Source organism: Dermacentor albipictus, chromosome 4 (assembly GCF_038994185.2).
Source record: "Dermacentor albipictus isolate Rhodes 1998 colony chromosome 4, USDA_Dalb.pri_finalv2, whole genome shotgun sequence".
In the NCBI taxonomy this organism is placed as follows: Eukaryota; Metazoa; Arthropoda; class Arachnida; order Ixodida; family Ixodidae; genus Dermacentor; species Dermacentor albipictus.
Genome location: NC_091824.1, coordinates 148,483,826 through 148,493,352, shown reverse-complemented (window position 1 = coordinate 148,493,352; position 9,527 = coordinate 148,483,826). Strand labels below are relative to the sequence as shown.

The 9,527-nt window shown below is 45.5% G+C and overlaps 1 protein-coding gene across 1 annotated transcript in view; it reads left to right on the top strand.

Moving 5' to 3' along the window:
* The first annotated feature begins 4,423 nt into the window (after positions 1-4,423).
* Positions 4,424-9,527, top strand: part of LOC135902187 (mediator of DNA damage checkpoint protein 1-like) — a 71,136-nt gene continuing 66,032 nt past the window's right edge. The window contains exon 1 of the mRNA XM_065432155.1: positions 4,424-4,442. The gene's annotated coding sequence lies outside the window, so the exon portion shown is untranslated. The remainder of the gene's footprint in view (positions 4,443-9,527) is intronic.

Genomic DNA, 9,527 nt, shown 5'->3' with positions numbered 1-9,527 from the left:
CAGATTGTAGGGCTGCCTTTGAATCGCTGAAGATTGACCATTGCCGAGGTGGCTCCCGATTGACGACACGAAGTGCAGCGCGAAGAGCAGCTAGTTCAGCAGATGTCGATGTTGTTGGGTGGTCAGTCCTAAAGCTGATGGTAATAGCTTTTGCTGGGACAACCACAGCACCGGACGAACACTGGATGTTTGTGGAACCATCGGTATAAATGTGTTCCCTGTCCGCGTACCTCTCGTGCAGAAGAAGCAGAGACAGTTGTTTGAGCACAGGCGACGACAGTTCAGACTTTTTTCCGATTCCTGGTACACTGAGATGGACTGTAGGGCTGATAAGACACCAAGGGGTTATCGATGGTTTAAATGCAGCGGTGAAGCCCGATGGCAGTTTGTCGTTGTATTTGATGATAGTTTTAGCGAATGATGATTGGTGCCTGTCCGAAGGTAGTGCTGCAAGGTGGTGATAGGTGGCACGTGCAAAATGTCTGATGTGCGTTCTCAGGGCTTCCACCGTAATGTGAGTTCGCATTGGATGGTCCCGAGCAATCGCAATAGTTGCCTCTGTTGAGGTGCATCTGGGCAAACCAAGGTAGACTCTGAGTGCTTGAGCTTGTGCTGCCTGCAGAACACGAATATTTGTCTTGCAGGTGTTGGTCAGTACAGGTAGACTATATCTTAGAAAACCGAGAAAGAGAGCTCTGTAGAGTTTAAGCATTGCGTCTACTGACATCCCCCACGTCTTTCCTTCCAAGTATTGAAACAACTGGGAAGTTGCTGTCAGGCGCCGTTTCATGTAGGCCACGTGCGGGCTCCAACAGAGGTCTCGGTCAATTATTACGCCAAGGAATCTGTGGGTTCGGACATAGGAAATAGTCCGCCCATTGATTGAGATGATATAAGGCGTCATCGGTTTGCGAGTAAATGCTACTAGTGCGCATTTTTCTGGTGATATGCTGAGACCCTGTTTACACAAGTAGTTCGCTGTCAAAGTGGCCGCTCTTTGAAGTCGCGCACGTATCTGAGGACGTGTGACTGCCGAAGTCCAGACACAGATGTCGTCAGCGTATATTGAAATTTTGATGGTAGTTGGCAAGTACTCAGCAAGTCCAACAAGAGCGAGGTTGAATAGCGTCGGGCTGAGAGCACCGCCTTGAGGAACGCCCCTGCTGGTATAGCGTCGCGTAGTTGGGCCATCGTCAATTAACACAAAGAATGATCTTGCAGATAGGTAGCTTGCAATCCACAAAAAAACTCGACCACCTAGGCCAACCATCGCAAGGGCGTCGAGAATGGCCTCATGTAATACGTTATCGTATGCCCCTTTCACATCTAGGAATAAAGCTGCAGATAAACGCTTACGGGACTTTTCGTGCTGGACATAGGAAACGAGATCAACTACATTGTCGATAGAAGAGCGGTCACGTCGGAAACCAGCCATGGAAATCGGATAAATCTTGTAGTATTCAAGGTACCATTCCAGGCGGCCAAGGATCATCCGTTCCATTATCTTTCCTACACAGCTGGCCAGCGCTATTGGGCGGTAAGAGGTGAGTTCTAATGGGGATTTGCTCTGCTTTAAGAGTGGCACCAGGCGGCTTACTTTCCATTCGTCAGGAACATTTCCCTCCTGCCATGAGGAGTTGTAAAGGTTCAACAACTCTATCCGTGCGGACTCTCCGAGATAGCACAAGGCCCGGTATGATATACCATCCGGACCCGGAGATGATGAGCGCCTGCAGAGAGCTAGAGCCGCTTCGAGCTCCTCCATTGTAAAAGGAAGGTCCATGCGGCCATCACGTGAATTGGGGACGTCAGCTAGGGCTGGAGGATCTGGACGAGTAGCTTGGTCTGCGATCCGCGCACAAAAGTCTTCTGCGACATCGATGTCTTGCCGCCCTTGGAAAAGCGCTAGCGCCTTGAATGGGAAACGCCGTTCCGGAAGGCAACGCAGACCTTGCACCGTTTTCCATATGTGAGACAGTGGCTTGCGGGGGTCGAGTTTCTGGCAAAACGTTGCCCAACGTTCCGACGCTAATCTATCCATGCGACGCTGAATCTTCTTTTGCATCCTCCTGGCTGCCCTAAGGTCATGAATTGATTTTGTACGCCGATATCGACGTTCCGCCCGGCGACGAAGCGCTCGAAGGCGCTCTAATTCTATGTCGAAGTCATTCCGCGTGGAAGAGGTCGTCATCATGCGAGTGGCGTTTTGCATCGTCATTTTAATCGTTTGCTCTAACCCTGATGGTAGGCCCTCGCGGCAGGCATCTTCCATCTCAGATTTGAAGTTGGCCCATTGAATCGTCCGAATGGTATTCCGTAAGCCTGATCTAGACGACAAGCCTTTGATGTTCAGATAGGTGGGAATATGGTCACTCCCATGTGTCTCAATGTCTGGAAACCACTTCACACATCTGGCGAGAGAGTTGGAGACGAAAGCAAGGTCGAGGCAGCTGCCGTATGTCACGCCGCGAAGAAAGGTGGGGCTACCATCGTTCAGGAGAGTAAGGCCATAGTTGTGGGCGATGCTTGCTAATCTTCGTCCTCTTGCATTTGTCCGTGTACTTTTTTTTTTTTTAATTGCGATGAAGGCTTGCCCTTAAGGCATAATTGTTGGAGCGTATATGTGTATTATATGTGTGCTGTGAGGCCTGTGTTGTGTATGAATTGAAGCAGTGTTTTGTGAAATTTGTTATCATGTATCCAGCGGTCATAGCCGTGTACTTCCCCATGCTGGATGGTGTGCATTGAAATCTCCTATGATGACCCATGGGGCGGGACAAACACTCAAGATATCCGCAAATCTTTTGGTATCGAAATTGCAGGAAGGCGATATATACACGCCTATGAGAGTAAACAAGAGTTTGTTCCTTTTAACTGTGATGCATATATATTGATTGTCGTCGTGGGGAGCAATTGGTTGCAAAACATAGGTGAGTTCACGACGAACAAAAATGTCGATTTTGCTGCATGCACCATTTGTTGATGACATGATAAATTCGTATCCTGACAGTCTTATTGATTTCGACAAGTTGGGCTCACAAATGACGATGAGGGGAAACAGATTGGTGTACACAAACTGCCGAAAATCTGAAATTCGTGATTTTAGCCCTCTGGCGTTCCATTGGATGATGGACGCAGCCTTGACTTCTTTCCGGAAGGATGGGGTATGGGTAGCCATCTTTCTAGTTGAGGGATGCAAGCACTGGGCCTAAGGCGTCCAGCACTTTAAGTGCGTTTTGAGCACAGGGTGTCCCGATGTCCACTAAAATTGCTCGAATGGCCTCCATGAGAGAACGTAGCACCGAGATGACTTGGCGGTCTGTTTTAGGTGAATTGTCCATGGCCGGAGAAGGATCAGGTGGGACCCCGACCTTCTGAGGTTCCTGTATGGGAGTTTCCTAAGAGGTACTGTGCCGTCATGGCAATGACGGTATATGCGTCTGCGAGGCTTGTGTTGATTTGTGTTGAAAGAGGCTTCGTCTAAAACGTGGATATAGCTACAGAAATAACGCGTTCTTCAGGTAAAATCTTAATAAAAGGTTTTCATTCTACCATTTTACATCATCCAGTGAAGTTTACTCACCTGTAATGCATAACCAAGCGAAGAAAAGCAAGAACAGACGACAAACTGTAACAAAGCGAGCGCGAATCTTGCCGTCTGTTCTCCAACTGTGGCGGCCCGCTGATACTTTATACGTTTCATATAATTGTACATGCAATAACAAGTTTTTATAATTAAACAAAACGTGTTTTTGTGTAATAATAGAGCTAAAACAGCTTTTTACGTGCTGTTTTAGTAGACAATGAATCATTGTGACAGACGGAACGGTGCTTACCAGGCAGGTGTCCTTGCCTCCGAGAACGATGCCGATCCGAAGCCACAATATACCGGCATTCCCATGCATACCCCAGCGCAGCAGCGCCAGATTTCCCTCTAGGTAATGGAGTGAGAAACTCTATGATCTTAAGCACAATGACTCTGCTTGTATATATATTGTAAATGCAGTCTGTCTATGCTCCCAACATCCCCGTAACAATATTTTTAGATGATATTTGAGAAGCTGAAAAATTAAGACTAATTATCTAATCAGGAGGAAAGAAAAAAAATTGGATATTTCCAAGCGACGGCAAACATTACCTTGCTTCTGTCCAGCTATGTAGCTGGATGTGATGAGATGTACGTGGCATTCGCATACTTTTAGACTCTGGCTAATGTTTGCTGAGACACCCTGATTAGTTAGCCCTTGACCTGGGAGTACATTTACCTCCTCTGTCCACATGGAACACACTGAAAAAAAAATTAACACTACATGACACTATCGCAAAACATGGCACAAATTACACGATACCATCGAGTCCATTCTATAACTCGGATTTTGATAAAAATGACACTTTCCAATTTTCTTTTCTTCCAGGCACAATATCCGAGTGGAAACGTCTATGTGAGTATTACTGATGATATATAGATTACGAATTTATTTATTCTGTCGTGTATACAATTCGTTAGTGTCGTCTTTTCATTCGTATATTGTACTTAACTAAAATCTTCTACTCATTCCCTTTCATTCTGTTTTCAAAACTGTTCCTTTCATAATTGCCATTTTCTATTTTGTACGTTCTTTCCTGTATTTGTATTTGTATTTTTAACCTTTCTTTTTACCCGGGCGCCAGCATTCGGACCTTAGGCTTGCTCCTGGGCATGTTAAATAAGCTATTTATTTATTTATTTATTTATTTATTTATTTATTTATTTATTTATTTATTTATTTATTTATTTATTTATTTATTTATTTATTTATTTTGTTGTGCCGTGACTATCGTCTCCAAAGCAGGCCAAGAAGAAGATGGTCTCACGTGCAGGTAGCCCGAGAAGAGAACACGCCAGCGCGCTCGACTTGAGAGGCCGCGGTGTCGGCCGCTCCCGATATCCAACTGCGCCGTGGCTGGCCGGCCTAAATAAACCGCGGCCACGGCGGCTACCTGTTCGCGCAGCTTTCCCACAATTTACTTATTTATTTTGTGAGGAGGTTTATTGGAGTCGTCATGCGATTGCCAGAAAAGCCGCGGCTTCTAAAAGGAAGAAAAACGGCTCTCGAAAGTTCCATCGCGTGTCGTGCGACCAGTTCGCCCGCCCAGCTGAGCTGCCGGCGTTGCTGCTGCTGTGTTTCTGGCTATCGCTTGATAGACCTCGTCACAATAAACCTCCAATAAACCTCGTCACAATATTTGGAGGTGCGACGTACGCCCGGAAACCTGGAACTTTCTAGTGCCGCTCTTCTTCCTTAATATTTATTTATCAATTTATTTATTTATTTATTTATTTATAGCAATATCTTCGCGCTCCTGGTATTGTTTGCCGTATATCCCATGACTTCTACTTCCTGTTGTCTTTACAGAATTGTGTTCTATTGTGTGCATTCCACTACTAGATTATGCCTCTGTAGTTTGGGGCGGAACGTGGAAATTTAATTCTGACCTCATTGAACGCGTCCGCAATAAAGTGATGTCTGTTTTCGAACACCGCTATTGCCATTCTGACGACCGTAGTCCAGCCCTCTGAAATATAGGTCAACTCACTCCCCTAAAATCAGCACGTATTAGATCAGACCTTTTGTTCCTTTATAAGGTAATCGATGTCATTACACATTGCCCAAATCTTCTTGATCATGTACAATTTTATGTGCCGCAAAAGTGTACCAGGCAGCATTCCGCGTTTCCTGCAGGGCAAAAAAAAAAAAAAACTAATGAGTATTGTGCCTGCATTGACATATTTAGAGTTTATTTCCTGTGTTTTGTATAAATGTAGATAAACATATTGTAGGATTGACTCCCTTTTGCGCCCGCTTACTCAGTTTCTGTTTCCCTATTTGTTTTCCTATCTCACATTTTTTTTTTGGTCTAAAACATTTGTCTTCTATGTACATTTTGTCTCGAGTATTACTCCTTAAGTCTACCAGTACGAAGGCTCCATAGCCGTTACTGAGCACTATAATAAACATTTCTTTGGTTATTTTATAATTGTTGTTGCTGCTGTTGTTGCTATTGTTGTTGTAGTTGTTGCTGCTATTGCTGTTGTTGCTGTTTTTGTTTAAACGCGCTAAATCTAAATTAATCGAAAACCAGAATTCTGTCATATTAGCGTAAATCTCGTACTATCGTCTTTCCTTATTTTGTTCATCGTGCAATGTTGACGAGTGTCATTGAAGTAAGTGACCTGCGTGTGCTTCTTGATTGTACGTTAAGCTCTCAGCCCCCTCTAAGCGCGTAACATATCCCAAGGCCTGCGCGTGCTCGGTACCGTCTGCAGACTTACAAGAGATTTCCGCACCCCACTTCCCTTTCCCAAATTGTTTACATACATCTGTCTCCCATTACTTGAATACGTCCCAGTAGTGTGGAATGGCACAATCAGGTCAACTAACGTTATAATTGGGTGTGTGCATAAGAACTGCACGGGTATATATGAACTTCATTTTTGGCCTTACTCACCAACAACTTTTCAATTCTGAATTATCGTCCTACACTTCCGCTGAAGCGTACATAAGATTGCGGGGTCTCTTAAGAGGTGAACGGTGAAAGGCCACTCTTCCTCCTCTTATCATTCGCCTCTTTTTGTTTGCCTCTTCTCTTTCTCTTCTTTCCTTTAGTTATTACTGCTCACTGCTAAGCATTTTTAGTCATTTGTAATCAATCGTGGTCATTACAAGCCGTCGTTAACCATGTTGGTCACATGTTAGTCATTATTAGTCATTATTGGTCATTACTAAGCATTTTAGTAATTTTTAATTGTAGTCGTTACAAGTTGTCGTTAGACATGCTAGTCATTTCATAGTCATCACTAGTAATTGCAAGTCATTTCAGTCATTAGTCATTACTGCTCACTATTAACCATCTTTAGTCATTTGTCATCGATTTTGGTCAGTACAAGCCGTTGTTAGACATGCTCGTCATATCATAGCCATCAGTAGTCATTACAAGTTATTTCAGTCATTATTAATTGCTGGTCATTACTAAGCCTTTTTACTTATTTCTAATCAATTGTAGCCGTTACAATTCGTCGTTAGACATATTGGTCATCTTGTAGTCATTAGTACTCATTACAAATCATTTGTTATTATTAGTCATTACTGGTCATTACTAAGCATTCTTAGTAATTTCTAACGAATTGTCGTCATTACAAGCCGTCGTTAGACATATTGGTCATTTCGTAGTCATCAGTAGTCATTACAAGTCATTTCAGTCATTAGTCATTGCTGGTCATTACTAAGCCTTTTTAGTCATTTCCAATCAATTGTGGTCATTACAAGCCGTCGTTAGACATACTGGTCATTTCGGAGTCATTAGTAGCCATTATTAATCATTACTAGTCATTACTAACCTCTACCAATTTCTATTGTAACGTTATTCGCTAACTGTCACTATCAATCATTTTTCATTCTTCAATCTGTCTTTAATCTGTCTTCATATGGCACGATGACGCTTCGGCGGACACTCACGTGGTCAGGTTTGCCGACACGAACTTTGCCATGAGCCTAGAAAGGCTTTCGCCTTAATCGTCCTACAAAGTGAAGCCAGCGGCAGCCCCAAGCTTTTGATCCCCGCTGCCGATGCTCTTCATCACACTAGCGTTGTGAAAGCAAGGGCTCGCGGTCAGCTAGTGAGACCAGTTCATGTTTATCTATGCGCGCGAGACAACATGCTTGTTAGTTGCTCAGTGGCTATGGTGTTAGGCTGCTGAGCACGAGGTCGCGGGATCGAATCCCGGCCACGGCGGCCGCATTTCGATGGAGGCGAAATGCGAAAACACCCGTGTACTTAGATTTAGGTGCACGTTAAAGAACCCCAGGTGGTCGAAATTTCCGGAGTCCTCCACTACGGCGTGCCTCATAATCAGAAAGTGGTTTTGGCACGTAAAACCCCATAATTTTTTTTTAGACAACATGCTTGTTAATTTAATTTGTAGGCGAATGCTTACTGCAGTTGATGCCCCATGTAAAACTAAGAACCTCGCTTCGTATAGCTGTCCAATACTTTACTTCAGTTGTCAGTGCTTCGAATTTCGAGCGAAACTGGTTTTCTTGCGCTATAGCACGTGCCAACAGACAGCCTACGATCATTGCTATATGCGCCTCGGGCTCCCTTCGTACAATAAAGTTTATTTATCATCATCTTCGTGTGTGCACGGATTCGTCCTTCTTTGCCATCTTTCTTGTCCTTTATGCCCTTTCACCATCACCCAGTATAGAGTAGTCAACCAGACATTTGCTCTGGTTAGACTGCTTTCTGTCTGACTAACATTTGTGACTTCCTCGAATCATGTTCATGTCTGTCTGTGTTGTTCGCCACATTTCGTGACTTCATTTTGTTTGTTCTGGGACGAGGAGTAGCCGGTGCCACCTGAAGTCGCCAACCTCTCCTTTAAAATCATGTCCATAAAGGAAACTCCATGCCTTTCCTCTCCTGCTCCCGCTTATGCAAAGTTCTCCTGTTACAACAACGAAACCGGCACGCCACTCGACTCGATGTGACATCACATTTCTTCATTCATCACAGTAATGATACTTCAGCTACAGCAACGAGAAAGAGCTGCGTGTCTACACAAGCGCGCTGTTTATCTTTTTTAGGCGACCGCTTTTCACCATCTAACCGCTCTTACAAAGTTCGCTCGGCGCAAGACACGCCTACATTTATCCGAAATTTCCAGAGTGTTGTCGCTGATCCCATAGCAAAATACTTTTATCTGATCAGGTTGCTGGCGCGACGCGATGGTGGCGTATATACATCCTTGAAAATGCGCGCACGCACACCAGCAATTACGCTGTATTTCACGATGAGTCATGCGTAAGTAACCGGTTGCACTTGACCCGTCAATCAAATTTCCGCGGCCGACGACTTCGGCCGACGTGCTTCGTCGCTTGTTTATCTGGACACGAGTTCATTCAATACAGCTACGTTCGTGACTCGTGGTTTACGCACTGTCTGCTTTCTTACAGTCACTTCAACGTGACAACATTTCTCTGCGGTCATAATAGCACGCACACCACGCCGAATGTGTTAAGCAAGCCCTTGAACCCCAGCGCCATCCGTTCATGGGCGGAATGAATCGACAGGCAGGTGCGTCGGCCACGCATGGCAAGTTCGCATCGCTTCTCGTCGACGGCTGCTGGGCTGCAAGGAGGGCGAAGAGGTGGGCAAGGCCGGCAGTGCGGCCTACCTTCTCTCCGCGCCAGTGGCGTAGCTAGGTCGTCTGGCACCCGGGGCCCATAGGCCTTCTGTCACCCCCCTCCCCGGGTGTAGCCGGCGGAAAGAGGGGTGTCTTCAGACGTATATGACACCCCCCCCCCCCTTCACTGGGCCCTTGCACCCGGGGCCCACGGCCCCCCGGCCCCCCCTGTTGCTACGCCACTGCTCCGCGCGCAAGTGGCCCGTCAATGCAAGTATCCGCAGCCAAAGGGGTGGCAGCGTTGGCCGAAGGGGAATTTCTCCAAAGCCAAGCAAGCACGAAAGAAAAATGCAGATTGGCTGCG